Here is a 19,171-nt window from a genome sequence, read left to right as displayed (position 1 = left end):
ATAATTCTCTTACCTTGTAGGTTTATCATAGGATATTCTGTTGTGGATTAGTAGTTGAAAGCATTTAAATATGTTTGCAATGGCAGCTTTCTTAAATTATAGAAAGGTCCCTTCTCGCCCTGCATTGAGTATATAGATTTTGAATGTAAATTGTATAATAAATGACAATATAAAGTCAAATAAGCTGGTTAAAACTGATTAGTTAAGACAAAATGACTCTGAGGGAGGTTCTTTACCAGATTTATTGTTACAACAATCTGTGCAGATAATCAGTACTAAATAAATAATATGACTTTGTGACTAGAAATGGGTTTCCCATTGAAGCAACTCTTCTGCAATGCATAGGGAGAATTAGTATTTTGCCATTCACACACTCCAAATAAGTACAGATAATTTAATAGACACTCTGGGAGTATGGCCTTACAGCCTTATGCAAAGGTGAAAGTTTGAAATTGTCTCAGAGGAAGTAATTGTTTGCACTGCTCATAATATGGGTAAAATGGTAGCAAATTGTAGTGCTTTCACTTAGCATTAAGATGTCATAGTTTTAATGACCAATCAGTGAAAGGCAACTTTTTGTTGCCCCCAGTTTTCTCAGTGCTGATGATTAGGATGGAAACCTTTAAGGTGGAAAAATGTCTTGACTGCAAACCACACATTAAACTAGTATCTTGATTAGCTAGGTAGAGTTGGAAATGAAGTACATGCTCTAATTAGAAATAGGTTGGAACATTTTGGGTTAAAAAAAAGGCAGTGGATTGTTTACATACTTCCTGTTCTCACACAGCTACAGTAGAATATTTTTCACTGGTGACTTCCTGTTCCATTTCTGTTTCATAAAGTCATTGGATTTTAGAGTTGGAAGGAATGTAGAGGTCCTCTAATACAATTTCTTCAATTCTACAAATGAGGAAACTGTACTTCAGGAGAAGTCACTGAGCTTACTGTTAGCCAAGTTGGGATGAAAATTTTGGGTCCTGACACCCAATCCATTTCTCTTTTTGCTGGGGATGAAAATTTTGGGTCCTGACACCCAATCCATTTCTCTTTTTGCTGAACGACATTTCCACTCAGAAGTTATGTTCAAAAATATATTGACACATCAAAAAAATCTACAAACAATAAATACTGGAGAGAGTGTGGAGAAAAGGGAACCCTCTTGCACTGTTGGTGGGAATGTAAATTGATACAGCCACTATGGAGAACAGTATGGAGGTTCCTTAAAAAACTGACAATAGAACTACCATATGACCCAGCAATCCCACTACTGGGCATATACCTGGAGAAAACCATACTTCAAAAAGAGTCATGTACCACAATGTTCATTGCAGCTCTATTTACAATAGCCAGGACATGGAAGCAACGTAAGTGTCCGTCGACAGATGAATGGATAAAGAAGATGTGGCACATATACACAATGGAATATTACTCGGCCATGGAAAGAACCGAAATTGAGTTATTTGTAGTGAGGTGGATGGACCTAGAGTCTGTCATACAGAGCGAAGTAAGTCAGAAAGAGAAAAACATACTGTATGCTAACACATATATACGGAATCTTAAAAAAAAATGGTTGTGAAGAACCTAGGGGCAGGACACGGATGTAGAAAATGGACTTGAGGACACAGGGAGGGGGAAGGGCAAGCTGGGACGAAGTGAGAGAGTGGCATGGACTTACATATACTACCAAATGTAAAATAGATAGCTAGTGGGAAGCAGCTGCATAGCACAGAGATCAACTCAGTGCTTTGTGACCACCTAGAGGGGTGGGATAGGGAGGGTAGGAGGGAGATGCAAGAGTGAGGAGATATGGGGATATACGTATATATATAGCTGATTCACTTTGTTATACAGCAGAAGCTAACACACCACTATAAAGCAATTATATTCCAATAAAGATGTTAAACATATATAGAGAGAGAGACAGGTGAGACATCCAGAATGGTAAAGTAAGGGGTTCAGTAGACCCTCTAACAAAACAACAACTTAACTGGTAAAAGTTATTTAAAAAAAACAATCATTTCAAGTATCTAGAAATTGTTCAAATGGCATAAAGCAAATGGAGAAACATTCATTTGAGAGATTAAGTCTCTGTAAGGACAGCAGGAGTCTGTGGCATTTGAGGAATTACCCACATACTCTCCACCTCACCATGTCTTTGTTACAGAAGCTCTACCCTTAGTGCTCTATTCTCTTCAGGTGTGGTGAAGATGTTAGGGAAAGGTAGGGCTCCCTCTCTCCCCAACTCCTCTGGGGCTACAGTTTCACCCTGGCAAGGTAGCTGCCTACATTTCCCATCTCCCCAACACTGTGTTGTAAAAACCATTCCAAGTAGGCACAACCAAGAGTACTGGAGATCCCTTCCACCAGCCAGCCCCACTCTTAGGGTGGAAGCACTACTCCATGCACAAGCTGAGTATACTGGGGCCCTGATTTTTTCCACCTCAGCTAACTCAAAGGTTAGAGGTTTCACTCAGAGAAAAACCAAGAGTACCAGGGACTGCTACCATGCCCTGGTGCCCACTCAGAGTGGTGGTTTCACTCTGGGCCCCCCTGCCTCTAGCTCTGGTTCAGTGATGCAGAGGTTTTTTCCAAAGGGAGAGGCACTCAGGACATAAAGTTCCACAGGTCTGCCTCAGAACACTGACTTCATTGAAACAGAGCATGGAGAACTCCATCCCTAAAGGAATTGTTAAAAACAATGGAGATCTTGGTGGAGAGCAATTTGGAGATGTTGCAAGCAAAGCAGCAGAGGAGCCAGAAGTTTAATAGAAACCAGAGGGAGCCCAGAGGAGTCCTCCTGCGAGTACAGTCAACTCGGGATTGAGAAGACTGTGCATGTGCTGGGCTGCACCCACTCAGGACAATCAGAGAAGAACGTGGGACAGACTCAAAAGCATTTCCCAATACATGCAGACCCATCAACACATGGCAAAAGCTTGACTGGCACAAGGAACTTGACCAAATACTGACTGAACAAAATGTTGCTCTGACCCTAGGAACACAGGCTTAAAAATAAAATCACATTCATTCCTGGCAATCTGGAAGACTGTATGTCCAAGGCTGTGCCCTCTCAGAACAGAGAAGGTACCTCCAAGCTATACTAGTCCCTGGCTGAACATGGGTCAAAAGTAAACTTTCTGAACTATGATAGCATCCTCCAAGCACACGCATATCCAGTGGTAAAGGGTAAAAATCTTACTGACCAGTAATTGCTTTATGCCAAGTCAGGGGCAACCCTTAGGTAGCTAAACTAAAAGATAGAGAAAGGTGATATCAGACTGCATACTGCAGGGGAAATAAACAACCAAGCAAGTAAGAATCCCCCAGAGAAAGAGGATCATTATCCAGAGATGATATAAGATACTACATAAAATGTCCAGTTTATAACATTTATAAAACATGCAAAGAAACAAAGTTACCCAGATGCACAGGGATTGGGGGGAGCAGGCAATAAACATTGCCTTAGAAAGGCCCCAGATGATGGATGTAGCAGAAAAAGATTTGTCAATAAAGAAATAGAATTAAAAAAATAAAAAGAACCAAATGGAAATTCTGAAGTTGAGAAATACAATAAATGAGAAATTTACTAGAGGAGCTCAGTAGTATAGTTGAGCTGACTGAAGAATCAGTGAACTTGAAGATAAATCAATAGAGATTATGCAATCTGAAGACCAAAGAGAAAAAGTAATGAAGAAAAATAACTTCAGAGAAATGTGGAACACCATGAAGCATACCAATGGGAATATGCATAATGGGAGTACCAGAGGAGAGGAAAGGAGCAGAAAAGCAATATTAAAGATATGGATGGAAATGTCTAAATTTGATGGAAAACATTAATCTACACATCAAAGAAGCCCAACAAACACCAAGTAGGATTAATGCAGAGATCCCACACTCAGACACATGATAGTCTAATGTTGAAAGCTAAAGATGAGAAAACTCGTAAGAGCAGCAAGAGAAAAATGACATCACATACAAGGAAACTCCAACATGATTAACAGGTTAAGTTTCATTAGAAACAGTGAAAGCCAGAAGACAGAAGGATTACATGTTCAAATTGCTGAAAGTAAAAAATTATCAACCAAGAATATTATATTCAAAACTATCATTCAAAAATAAAGGTGGAATAAAGATGCTACCAGATAAATAAAAAGAAAGTCCATTGCTAGTAGACCTATATTACAAGAAACAAAGGGAAGTATTCAGGCAAAAAGCAAGTGACACCAGGCAGTAATTCAAATCCACATGAAAAAACAAAGCACCAATAAAGACACTCATATAGGTACTTACAAAAGAGAGTATAGGTGCATGTTTTTCCTTTCTTAAGAGACTTAAAAACTTCTTTTGACTTAGAAAGCAACCACATGAAATAATATGTGTATCGTTCTGTTGGGGGTGGAAACAAAGCTGTCTTGGAGTAAGGAAATGATAGCAGATGATACCGAGAATCTACAAGAACAAATGAAGAGAGCCAGAAATGATATATAATATGGTCAATATGACAAACTATGAATATATACCTGCACTCCTCTTAGCTGTCTTAAAAGATATAAGATCATATAAAGTAATAATTATAGCTATATATTTAGTTTGTAACATATATAGATGTAATATATATAATAATAGTACAAAAAGGTTGGTATGGAAAGGAGCTATATAGAAGTAAAGTTTCTATATTTCACTGGAATTAATCAGTGTAAATGAAGTAAATTCTGGTAAGTTAGAATGTATATTGTAAGCCCTAGAACTACCACCAGGAAAATAACTCTTAAAAATACACTTAAAATATTAAAGGGATCAAAATATTACACTGAAACATATCCACTTAATACAAAAGAAGATAACTGAGGAACAGAAAAAAAGACATGAGGCATATAGAAGAAAGTTAAAATGGAAGACGTGTACCCAGCCATATCAATAACAACACTAAATATGAATTAATTAAATCAAAAGGCAGAGATTGCTGATTGAATTTAAAAAATCAAGATCCAACTTGATTCAACAGATATGCTGTCTATGGGAAAAGCACTCCATAGTCAAAGATACAAATAAGTTGAAAGTAAGAGGATAGAACAAAATATATATATATATATATATATATACCATGCAAGCACCAACCATAAAATTGTTGGAGTAACTATACTAATATCAGATGAAATTCACCTTAAAACAAATAAATGTTACTAAAGATAAAAAGGGACATTTCACAATGATTAAAGATTCAATCTGTCAGGAAGATATAACAATTTAAAACATACATGCACCTAAGAACCTATCAAAATAGATGAAACAAAAACTTGACAGAATTAAAGGGATAGATAATTCAACAATGATAGTGTGAGATTTCAAGGCCCCACTTAATAATGGATAGAACAATTAGGCAGAAGATCAACAAGGGAATAGAACAGAAATACACAATTTGCTCAAGTGTACTGGAACATTCTTCATAGACCATATGCTGGGCCATAAAACAAGCTTCAATAAGTTTTAAAAGATTGAAATCATACAAAGAATGTTGTCTGACCACAATATATTAGAAATCAGTAATAAAGGAGAAAAACTTGGGGACTTCAGAAGGAAATTATACACTTTAAATATGGGTCAAAACTTACAAGGGAAATTAGAAAATACTTTGAGATGAATGAAAATGGAAGCACAACAAAAACATACGGGATGAAGGTAAAATTGTCATTGGAGAGCAGTTTATAGCTGTAAATATCTATATTTAAAAAGAAGGAACATCTCAAAACAATAACATAAACTTCTGCCTTAATCTAGAAAAAGAAGACAAAACTGAACCCAAAGCAGGCAGAAGAAAAGAAATAACAAAGATTAGGGCATAAATTAGTGAAATAGAGAATATAAAGTTAATAGGGAAAATTAACAAAATCACAAGTTGGTTCTCTGGAAAGATCAACATTTTTAACTCTTAACTAGCCTCACCAGTAACAAAATAGTGAAGACTCAAATTAGTAAAAGAATGAAAGAGGATATCATTACTGATCTTACAGAAATAAAAAAGACTGTAAAAGACTATGAACAATTGTGTGCCAACAAAGCAGATAACCTAGAGGAAATGGGCAAATTCTTAGAACGATACAACCTACCAAAACTGACTTAAGAAGAAATAGCCAAGCCAAATAGGTCTATAAGAAGTAAAGAAATTAAATTACTAATCCAAAACTACCCAAAAAGAAAAGCCCAGGCCTAGATTGCTTCATCAGTGAATTCTACCAGAGATTTAAAGAAGGATTAATACCAATACCTCACAAACATTTCCAAAAAAAATAGAAGAGGAGGGAATTCTTCCGAAGTCATTCTGTGAGACCTGTATCATCCTGATACCAAAGTAAAAGACATCACATGAAAACTGCAGAACAATATCCCTTATGTGTATAGATAACAGAAGTCTTCAACAAAATACTAGTAAACAATCCAGCAACTTTTTAAAAGGATTGTAGAGCATAGCCAAGTGGGAGTTATCCCAGGAATACAAGATTAATAAAACATCCAAAAATCAATGTAATACACTATTGTAATAGAATAAAAGACAAAACCCATATGATCATTTCATTAGATGTAGAAAAAGCATTTGACAAAATCCAACACCCTTTCATGATAAAAATGCTTAATAAACTAGGCATACAAGGAAACTTCCTCAACCTGATAAAGGCCATCTATGAAAAACTCACAGTTAACATCATACTTAATAGTGAAAGACTGAATGCTGTCCTCCTAACATCAGGAATGAGACAAGAATGTTTGGTCTTACCACTTCTATTCATTATTGTATTGGAGGTTCTAGCCAGGGCAAATAGGCAATAAAAACAAAGTTGGAGGACTCTCAACTTCAAACTGTAAAACTTACCCCAAAGCTACAGTAATCAAGATGTGTACAGTACTGATATAAGAATAGAAATATAAATCAGTGGAGTAGAATTGAGAGTCCAGAAATAAACCATTACATTTATGGCCAATTGATTTCTGACAAAGGGTGCCAAGATGATTCAATGGGGAATGAACATTCTCTTCAACAAATGGTGTTTTGACAACTGGATATCCACATGCAAAACAATGAAGGTAAACTCCTTTACACCATATATAAAAATTAAGTCAAAGTAGATCATAAACCTAAATGTAAGAGCTAAAACTATAAAACTCTTAGAAGAAAACATAGTAAATCTTCATGATCTTTGGTTAGGCAATGGTTTCTTAGATGAGACATCAACAGCACAAGCAGCATAAGAGAAAATAGATAAATTGAACATCATGAAATCAACAGTGCAACAACTTTTGTACTTCAAATGATGCCATCGAAAAAGATAAAAGACACTTAGAATGGGACAAACTATTTACAAATCATATATCTGATAAGAGACTATCCAGAATACAGAAAGAATATATAAATATAATTACAACTCGATAATTAAAAAATCTAATAACCCAATTAAAAAATGGGCTGAAGATCTGAATAGAAATTTTCCAAAGAAAATATACAAATGTCCAATAAGCACATGAAAAGGTAGCCATTAGGGAAATTCATATCAAAACCACAGAGATACAACTTCACACTGACTATAATCAAAAAGACAGAAAATAATAATGTTGGAAAGGATGTGGAGACGTTGGAACCCTCATACATTGCTGGTAGGAATGTAAAATGGTGCAGCTACTATGGAAAACAGTCTGACAGTTCCTCAAGAGCTTAAACATAGAGATACTATATGACCCAGAAGTTCCACTGCTAGATATAATGCCCGAGAAGTGAAAACATATGTCCACACAAAAACTCATACATGAGCATTCATAGTAATGTCATTTCTATAACCAAAAAATATAAACAACTCAAATGTACATCAACTGATGAATGATAAATAAAATCTTTTCTATCCATACCATGGAATATTTGACAATAAAAAAGAACAAAGAACAAATCCATGTTACATATGGATGCTTCCATTCTAGAACATGCAAATCTATAGAGATAGAAGGTAGATTAGTAGTTGCCTAGAGATAGGATTGTGTTGTGGGGGGATGGGAAGTTACTGCTAATGGATACAGGATAAGTGTATTGACTATAGCCTGTATTTTGTGATTCATGATACAAGATGTGTTTTGTACATATGCTGACACTGTAGTATGTTGTTGCTAGTATTTTACTTCTGTATTCTAAGTGATGCCATGGAAGTAAGAAATCAGTATCCTCAAACAGTTTTTCTTCTGGTATAGAAGTCTTAAACTGCTATTTCCAAAGGTTCATTCACCTTACTTGAAACATTTTTTTGAAACATTTTTAATGATTATATAAAAAGAAAAAACAACAACAAAAATCCTCTATAGATGCTGCCTTTAACTGTAGTCATGAAACATGAAGAACAAACCCTTCTTCCACTAGTAATATTAGATGCCAGATTTTCTATAAAGAAAAGCCACTGCATAAATTAGATGCTGTAAGTTTATAAATAGGATGCAATTATAAGTTAATAATTTCATTATTAATAATTTCATGGTTGTATAGATTATCAGAATTGGAAGAAATCTCAGATGGTTTAGTCCAGGATTCAGCAAACTTCCTGTAAAGGGAGTATCTAAATACTCTACAGTCCTGAAAATTTCTGATTTTTCCCATGTTTGGCTCCCTTAATTTAGTTTGTAGGTTTTCTGGCTATTCATGTTCCCTCCTTCTGCTTATTTTTCTTTTAATGCAACACCTATCCCTCATTTATACCACAATAAATAACTGGCACTGAAACAATGAACTATTAGCTAACTTCATGGTGGTCAGGAATTCTCAGAAATACATGAAATTCATAAAAAATTGTTAAGTCCCATTTCAATTTCCTATCCACCAACCAGATTCTTTAACATATGAAAATCGGTTACTTACCCTTTCTTTTATCTCACTTTAGCCCACTGATAATGGGGGAATGGCAAGATGACCAAAGTTCTAAAATACAAATGAAGAGGAAAGTTTAGGCGTTGATAATCTGAGAATCAAATTTTCAGCTATGGAATAATTAGGAATTAATTAAGTGAAACCTTGGTTGAGCCAGTTGTTCTCCCAGCTGACTTCCCCTCCTGATTAAAACTCTGGTGTTAAGGCTTTCTTAAGCAGAGCACACAAAATAGAATGAAGAAAAGAAAACAGCTTTCTAGACTTGTTGCTGTGTGTCCTTTTCAAAAATAATATTTCAGTTCAGGATTTTGCTTTCCCTGAGGTCCTGCCATTTCTATCTGTGTTTAGGAAAAATGAAGAGTAATATAATCAAGTGAAGCCTTCATAGTAATTTCAAATGGTTGTGCCCTCTGTAAGGTCTCAGAGGTATTAACACTCCTCTTCATATTTTTAGATCACGTGAAATCTATTAATGTATCATTTAACCTCTAGCTCAATACAGCTTGTTTGTGTGGTCTCTGCATCCATTTGTGTAGCCATTCTAATTTAATATTTGAAATTATAGTTAATGTTCTAAGATGGATGATTAACACGACCAGCTCTAACACAAGTATGGTAGAGAATTTCAATGAACTCTTCCTGATTAACAATAAAATGTTTTCAGGCCCTGGTAAATAGGGTTCGTGTGAAAGATTTCATAGTAATATCACTCACTGAATAAATACCATGACAGAAAAATGTGAAAATGCGAGGACAGACACAAGGAGAACACAGCCAAGTGATGACAGAGTCAAAGATTGGGGTGATGGCATCCTCAAGCCAAGGAATGCCTGGGCCTACCAGAAACTGGAAGAGGCAAGAAGGGTTTGGAAGGACCCTGACCCTGATAACACCTTGGTTTTGGATGTCAAGCCTCCAGAACTATGATGAATTGGAGGTCTCAAGTCATTGAGCAACAAGCCTAGTGTCAGCCAACTGACAACAAGCAGAGCTAGGGTCTGCTCCACATCTCAGCTAACCAATGGATCTTCAGTTATGTTGGAGTCAGGAGTGGTTCTCTACTCCTTCAACCCTGTATACAGATTGAAGAACCTAGGCCTAATGGGTGATAATTTCCAAGGATGGAGTCAAGGTATGAGCAGAAACCACTGGGGGGTTCTATTTTCAGTCCATTCAGAGAGCATCATACTACAAAGCTAATTAGGGTGCATAATGACTACAGTAAGAGACCGTCAATTAAAATGGGCAATTTAATGTCTTGTGTTTTATTACATTTAATTCTTTAATCCAGTCACTAGTCTATACAGTTTTGCTGTCCTAAGACAGTAAAGCTAAAAACAAAACAAAACAAATACCCAGGCTTTCCAGATGTTAGTTTAAATCTAAGATTCACTCTTAGTTAGTTAAATCTAAGAATTACAAGGATTCATCATACTACATATTTGTGGAAGATTCGAAATTTATAATAAGATTTATATTTGTCAATTAGCCTAGTTAATCCTAATTGGCCACTTCTATGTTCAGGTTTGAATATGGGTTTGCTAGCCAAGCCCATGGGTTTTGTTTCTAAGAGTCAGGGTGAGACTTCTGAGCACTCATTTGCTAATCAGGAGCTAAAGAAGCAAAATTAAATTATGAAAGAATTTAATAGAAAAGTACACTATATTTGCTTTCATTAACTTCCTGAGTCAGGAATAACTGATATACATATATAATCAATTATTTCATTCAATAAATATTTTTGAACACTACACAAATTACATCCTGAAGTACTAAAACTGATATGGAATAGATCCTCAAAGATTACATCCCCATTCTTTTCCTTTCTATCTATGCCTTATTTGTAGATTGGCAGCAATGTATTTACTTTCAAGAGAATTTTGTCCTTTGGAAAAACTGGATGCACAGCTCACCACTGATTAGAAACAATTAACTTATTTCTATTTAAAAGCCATTAGGGACTTCCCTGGTGGCACAACTGTTAAGAATCTGCCTGCCAGTGTAGGGGACATGGGTTCGATCCCTGGTCCAGGAAGATCCCACATGCCACGGAGCAACTAAGCCCGTGCACCACAAATACTGAGCCTGCAATCTAGAGCACACGAGCCACAACTACTGAGCCCATGCACCACAACTACTGAAGCTTGCGCACGTAGAGCCTGTGCTCCGCAACAAGAAAAGCCACCACAATGAGAAGCCCACACACTGCAACGAAGAGTAGCCCCCACTCGCCACAACTAGAGAAAGCCCACGTGCAGCAACGAAGACCCAATGCAGCCATAAAAAATAAATAAAAAGCCATTAGATAGAAGCAACCTAAATGTCCATCAACAGACGAATGGATAAAGAAGATGTGGTACATATATACAATGGAATATTACTCAGCCATAAAAAGGAATGAAATTGGGTCATTTGTAGAGATGTGGATGGACCTGGAGACTGTCATACAGAGTGAAGTAAGTCAGAAAGAGAAAAACAAATATCATATATTAACACATATTTGTGGAAGCTAGAAAAATGGTACAGATGAACTGGTTTGCAAGGCAGAAATAGAGACACAGATGTAGAGAACAAATGTATGGACACCAAGTGGGGAAAGGGTGGGTGGGATGAATTTGGAGATTGGGATTGACATATATACACTAATATGTATAAAATAGACAACTAATAAGAACCTGCTGTATAGCACAGGGAACTCCACGTCACTGTACAGTAGAAAATAACACAACACTGTAAAACAACTATACCCCAATTTAAAAAAGAGAGAGAGAAGCCATTAGACTAACACAAGAAACCTGAAGAAGAGCAATGCAGATCCCAATATATCAACAAAGTATAGTAAGACCTATTAATCAAAGGAAGTGACAATAATGCTTACCCATAAAGCAGTAATGTACTTGTAAAAAAAAAAAAAGAAAAGGAAAAAAGCTTACTGACCATATACTTCCTTATTCAAAGAAAAGGAACCAGGCTCATAAAGGTCAACGTGCGGCAGTGTGATTGTGTCCAAATATCAATGAATGGTAAATGTGAAAGCATAAGGATGAGTTCCATTAAAAATAAGAAGAGAGCAGGAAATAAAATCAGTACTCAAAATTACAGTTTCTTGCAACAGTGTCATTCAATTAATCACACTTTGAGACTTTGTTATTTTTTGTATGTAATGGGAGTTTTCACTCATATAAACTAGTAATAAGATTAAACTCTAGAATGATGTTTCAAAGGAGGTAGTAGAATCTCTGTACCTAGAGATTTTAAAGAATTGGACTGACATCTGTCTTATCTAATTAAGTACTTTAGGAAATTTAACTCTACAGCAGAGAATTTTATGAGTTGACTTCTTGAATTTACTTTCAATATTAAAAATGTAATTTTGAAAATATATGATAAAGTCCATTAAAGCTTAACAAATAAGTTTTGTTGTTGTTGTTTTTGTTTTTGAGTGAAGGAATATCTATTCCTGGGAGAGGAAATATCATTGCTTCTTCTGAAGGCAAACCTCTCCTTAGGATATTAGAAGTATACTATCATTCATCAGAAAGAACTTTGTTCATTTTTTATAAATGGCACAAAAAAACAGCTTGTAACAAAAGACATCCTGCTAACTCACTTATATGAATGTCTGTGTGTAGGAATGCTTGAACTCCAGGTTTTCTTTTTTATTCCTGCCAGAAGAAAGGTTCTTTGACTTTAAAGAAAGACTGCTTTTGCTAGTGTTTACACACTAGATATTGTCTTTGTTAGTTATAATGCACTGCTATTAGTAATAGAAAATTTTATAATGATGTTAATAAAAATTTTATGCATTTAAGGTTTACAACATGTTGTTTTGATATATGTATATACATCGTGAAACGATGACTATAGTCAAACTAATTAACATATCCATCTCCTCACATAGTCACTTTTGTGTGTGTATGTGTGGTGAGAGCACCTGAAATCTACTCCCAAGGCAAATTTCCAGTATACTGGAATTTCCAATATGGTACTATTAACTATAGTCACCATCCTGTAATTAGATATCTACAGTATATTTATCCTACATAACTGCAACTTTGTACCCTGTAGCCAACATCTACACATTTCCCCTACCTCGCCACCCCTGGTAACTACTGTTCTACTTTCTTCTTTTATGTTCTACGTATAAGTGAGATCATACAGTATTTTTCTTTCTGTGTCTGGCTTATTTCAATTATAATGTCTTCCAGATCCATCTATCATGTTGCAAATGGCAGGATCTTTTTTTTAAGACTGCATAATACTCTGTGTTTGTGTGTGTGTGTGTGTGTATACACACACACACACACACACACACACATATATATATATACTTCACAATTTCTTTATCCATTCATCAATTGACATACATTTACATTTCCATAACTTGGCTATTAGGAATAATGGTGCAGTGAACACTGGGAGTACAGATATCTCTTTGAGGTACTGATTTCCTTTCCTTTGGATGTATGTTCAGAAGAGGAATTGCTGGATCCTATGGTAGTTCTATTTTTGATTTTATGAGGAAACTCCACACTGTTTTCCATAGTGTCTGCACCAATTTACATTCCCACCAACAGTGTACAAGGGTTCCCTTTTTAGCCATCCTAAAAAGCATGAGGTGATATCTCATTGTGGTTTTGATTCACATTTTCCTGATCATTAGTGATGTTGAGCACCTTTTCATATATCTGTTGGCCATTTGTATGTCTTTGGAAAAGTGACTTTTTAGGTCCTTTTCCCTTTTTAAAATCAGGTTCTTTGGGTTTGTTTGTTTTGTGTGTGTATGTGTGTTTTAACTATTGAGTTATATGAGTTCCTTGTATATTTTGGATATTAACCTCTTATCAAATATATGGGCTTGCAAACACTTTCTCCTAATATGTAGGTTGCTTTTTCATTTTGTTGATTGTTTCCTTTGCTGTGCAGAAGCTTATCAGTTTGATGTAATCCCACTTGCTTATTTTTGCTTTTGTTGCCTAAGCTTTTGGTGTCATATCCAAAAAATGATTGCCAATACCAATGTGAAAGAGATTTTTCCTTATGTTATCCTTTAAGAGTTTTATGATTTCAGGTCTTACATTTAAGTATTTAATCCATTTTGCATTTATTATAGTGTAAGATATGGGTTCAATTTCATTCTTTTGCATGTGGCTATCCAGTTTTCCCAGCACTATTTATTAAAGGGACTGTTTTTCCCCATGGTGTACTCTTAGCATCCTTGTTGAAAATTGGATCATATATGCTTGTGTTTATTTCTGGGCTCTCTATTCTGTTCCATTGGTTTATGTGTCTGTTTCTATGCCAGTAACATACTATTTTGATTATTATATATTTGTAATATAATTTGAAATCAGGAAAAGCCTCCAGCTTTATTCTTCTTTCTCAATTGCTTTGGCTATTTGAGGTCTTCTGTGGACCCATACAAATTTTAGGATTGTTCTATTTCTGTGAAAAATGCTATTAGAATATTGTTAGGGATTACATTGAATCTGTAGATTTCTTTGGGTGGTGTGGACATTTTAACAATATTAATTCTTCCAGTGCCTGAAAACGGGATACCTTTACATTTATTTGTTCCTTCTTCAGTTTTGTCACAAGTGTTTTTGTTTCCAGTGTACAGATCTTTCACCTCCTTGGTTAAATTTATTCCTAAGTATTTTATTCTTTATGATGTTATTGTAGATGGGATTTTCTTCATTTCCTTTTAAGAAAGATCACTGTTGGGGTAAAGAAACCCAAATGATTTTTATATTTTGACTTTGTATCCTGCAACTTTACTGAATTGGTTTCTTAGTTTTAAGAGTTTTTAATGGAGTCTTTAGGGTTTTTCTACATATAGGATTATGTCATCTGCAAACAGGTAATTTTCCTTCTTCTTTTCCAATTTTGATGCCTTTTATTTCTTTTTCTTGTCTGCTTGCTCTTGCTAGTACTTCCAGTACTATGTTGAATAGAAATGGAGAGAGTGGGCATCTTCGTGTTCTGTTTTCCCCATTGATTATGATGTTACCTGTGGGGTTTTCATAAATGGCCTTTATTGTATTGAGGTTAGTTCCTTCCATACATATTTTGTTGTGAGCTTTTATCATGAATGAATGTTGAACTTTGTCAAATGCTTTTTCTGTATCTATTGAGATGATCATGTAGCTTTTAGCTTTGATTCTGTTAATGTGGTGTATCACATCGATTGATTTGCATATGTTAAACCAACCTTACATCTCAGGGTTAAATCCCACTTGGTCATGATGTATAATCTTTTTCTTAAAAAATATTTATGTATGTATGTATGTATTGGCTGAGCCAGTTCTTAGTTGACCAGGGATCGAACCTGGGCCCTCTGCATTGGGAGCACGAATCTGAGCCACTGGACCACCAGGGAAGTCCCCATGATGTACAATCTTTTTGGTGCATTGTTGAATTTAGTTTGTTGGTATTTTATTGAGAATTTTGCATCTATGCTCATCAGAAATATTGGCTTATAGTTTTCTCGTGGTGTCTTTTTCTGGCTCTGGTATCAGGGTGATGCTGGCCTCATATAATGAGTTTGGAAGTATTCCCTTTACTATTTTTTGGAATAGTTTAAGAAGAATTGGTATTAATTCTTCTCTGAATGTTTGTTAGAATTCAGCTGTGAAGCCATCTGGTCCTGGATTTCTCTTTGTTCAGAGGTTTTTGATTACTGCTTCAATCTCCTTATTTATTATTGCTCAGTTTATGCTTTCTATTTCTTCTTGATTCAGTCTTGGTAATTTGTATATTTCTAGAAGTTTGTCCATTTCTTCTAGGTTATCCAATTTGTTGTTCATAATAGTACCTTATGATCCTTTTTATTCCTGAGATATCTATGGTAATGCCTCCTCTTTCATGTCTGATTTTGTTTATTTGAGCCTTCTCTGTTTTTTCTTAGTCTAGCTAAGGGTTTGTTGATTTTGTTTATTCTTTCAAAAAAATCAACTCTTGGGACTTTCCTGGTGGTCCAGTGGTAGAGAATCCGCCTTACAATGCAGGGGATGTGGGTTTGATCCCTGGTCAAGGAACTAAGATCCCACATGCTGCAGGGCAACTAAGCCCACGTGCCACAACTACTAAGCTCGTGTGCCTCAACTATAGAGCCTGTGTGCCACAAACTACAGAGCCCATGTGCTCTGGAGCCTGCGTGCCACAACTAGGGAAGAGAAAACCCGCACACCACAACTAGAGAGAAGACTGCACACCACAATGAAGAGCCTGTGCGCCACAACAAAAAGATCCCACATTGCCTCAATGAAGACCCTGCATGCCACAACTAAGACCAAATACAGCCAAAATTAATAAATAAAATAAATAAATCTTTTAAAAAATCAACTCAACTTATTGATATTTTTCTATTGTTTTCCATTCTCTATTTGACTTATTCTGCTCTGATCTTTATTTCCTTCCATCTCAACTTTGATTTATTTCTGCTTTTTCTGGTTCCTTGAGGTGTAAAGTTAGGTTGCTTATTTGATATCTTTCTTCTTTTTTAATGTAGGCATTTATCACCACAAAGTTCCCTCTTTGTAGTGCTTTTGCTGCATCCCATACATTTTGGTATGCTGTATTTTCGTTTTTGTTTGTCTCAAGATCTTTTTTAACCTTTTATTTCCTACTTGACCCAGTGGTTGTTCAAGAGTATGTTATTTAGTTTCCAAATATTCATGAATTTTTCCATTTCTTGCTGTTATTAATTTCTAGTTTCATTCCATTGTGGTTGGAAAAGATACTAGGTATGACCACAATATTCTTAAATTTATTAAGACTTGTTTTGTGACATAACATGTGATCTATCCTGGAGATGTTCCATGTGCACTTGAAAAGAATGTATATTCTTCTGCTGTTGGGTGGAAAGTTCTGTATATGTCTGTTAGGTTCATTTGGTCTCTAGTGTTGTTTAGGTCAACTATTTATTTTCTGTCTGGCTATTTTATTCATTATTGAAAGTGGGTTATTGAAATCTCCAATTATAATTGCATTGCTGTCAATTTCTCCTTTCAGTTCTGTCAATGTTTGCCTTATATACTTAGGTGCTCTGATGTTGGGTGCATTTATATGTAACTTTGTAATTTTTTCCTTTTGAATTGACCCTTTTATCATTATGTATTGATCCTTGTTTCTAGAGAGAGTTTTTGACTTAAAATCTACTTTGTCTGATGCAATTATAGATGCTCCTGCTCTTTTTTGGTTACCATTTGCTAAGAATATTGTTTTCCTTCTCTTTACTTTCAGCCTATGTGTGTTCTTAAATCTAAAGTGAGTTCCTTGTAGATAACATCTTGGTTTTCTATCCATTCAGCCACTTTGTATCTTTTTATTGGGGATTTTAGTCAATTTATATTTAAAGTCATTATTGATAGGAAAGGATTTACTATTATCATTTTGTTAAAAGTTTTCTGTTTGTCTTTTATCCCTCTTTTTCTCTTTGCTGCCTTCCTTTGGGTTTTGTTGTTTTTGTATTGATAGGTTTTGATTCTTTTCTCTTTTTCTTTGTGTAACTTCTATAGTTATTTTATTTTTGATTACCAAGGGGCAGTAGTAGAAATTTTAATTGTTCATGACACTTAAGGACATTTTTCTATAATTATTTTCCTGTTCCAGAAACTGATTTGTCAGGGGAAAAAGAGGGAAGTATTGGAAACTCTGTTGCTTGGGGAGAAGATGTACAGGCTAGCTTTTCTCTGACTGCTCTGTTCTCAATACTTTACTTTTAACTGGGGAAGTCATATCACCAAATTTCAAGTGAATCATAAGGATGATCTAATGGGAAATAAGTGTAAACCTGGGGAGGCTGAAGAATAATAATTCTGCTAATCATTCATCTTCCTATCTGAGAATTGTAAGCAATTTCAGAAGGCTGCCCAGTCTAATTTTCTTTCATCTTGCCAGTAAGAAAACATATAGAAATTGATTAATTGAGTGGCTCCATGTCATATTGGGAAGTGGAAAATCTAGATCAGAGATCCTCAGAATGTGGTCTGGGGGTTCCTAAGATTCTTCAGAGTCTCATTATTTGCCTTTTTCATTTTCATTCTCTTGTAAGTATAGTGTTTTTCAGAGGCTACATGATATACAGTGACATCATTGTTCTGACAGTTAATGTGTATGTTCTTGTGTTTTCTAGAATTTTCTAAGGTAGTAATTTTAGGGTACAAACATGGCTATGTTCATTTACATACAAATAACTCAGTTTGTTCTCAATACTTATACTGTTTTTTTACTGGCTATCTATGGCTATACCTTCAGTAATCTCTGTAATCTCCTTATTATCCACCAAATAGTGATTTTTAAATTCTAGAATTTCCCTAATGCCTATGTGGAAACACAAGAAGTAAGTACACTTTATTTTTCTTGTTTTGCAGTTAAAATTTTTTTTAATTTTCAAAAACTTCTAAATTTTTACATTTTACCTAAACCTTATTATACAATTTAATAATATTTATACTACTATAAAGTCATATTTATATTTTTCTTATTCTTAGAGTTAGATCATTGGCTTATAAAAGGCAGACTAGGAAAATAACTTTCTCAACACATAACTGCTCCAACCATTTCTAGAGATGCTGAAAATCATTTTTAGCTTGAAGCTGACATCACAATAGAGTTACAGAATTTTTTGACTCAAGGAAGGGAAGACTATACTCCAAAGAAACTAGGCAAAACTGTAAATTAAATATGGTGAAAACTATTTCTCTCGGCTTTATAGATGTTAGTAATTTACCCTATTGTGTCTCGTGTGACAGAACATTTTCAGGTAGTATTATGGTACCAGTTAAATTGCAACAACATTTTGAGTTCAATTACTCAATGATTATGGAAAACAGAATTCAATATTTTAAACATAGATGGATAAGCTCTTTAAATCCAAAAATTGCTTGTTACAGCTTTAAAACAAAATAAAGCCACCAAAGCAATTTATGGGTAAATTATCATGAATTGGCTAGAAAAGCACACACAGTAACTAAGAGACTAAGCCTTGTACAGTTGACATTGCTTAATGAATGCCTACCAAATGAAAAGTTAGTAAAAGAAATAGTGGTACAGACACTTTACAATGATACAGTAACTCATCTAATTAAATATTTAGCTGCAAATATGAAGAGTGACTTATTATTTCATCCTCAGAATTATACTTCTGCCTTACAAATGGCTGAATCTAAATGTGGCTGAGGGCTTCCCTGGTGGCGCAGTGGTTGAGAGTCTGCCTGCCGATACAGGGGATATGGGTTCATGCCCTGGTCCGGGAAGATCCCACATGCCACG

Source organism: Leucopleurus acutus, assembly GCF_964270905.1.
Source record: "Leucopleurus acutus genome assembly, chromosome: X".
Taxonomy (NCBI): domain Eukaryota; kingdom Metazoa; phylum Chordata; class Mammalia; order Artiodactyla; family Delphinidae; genus Leucopleurus; species Leucopleurus acutus.
This window is presented reverse-complemented; position numbering follows the sequence as displayed.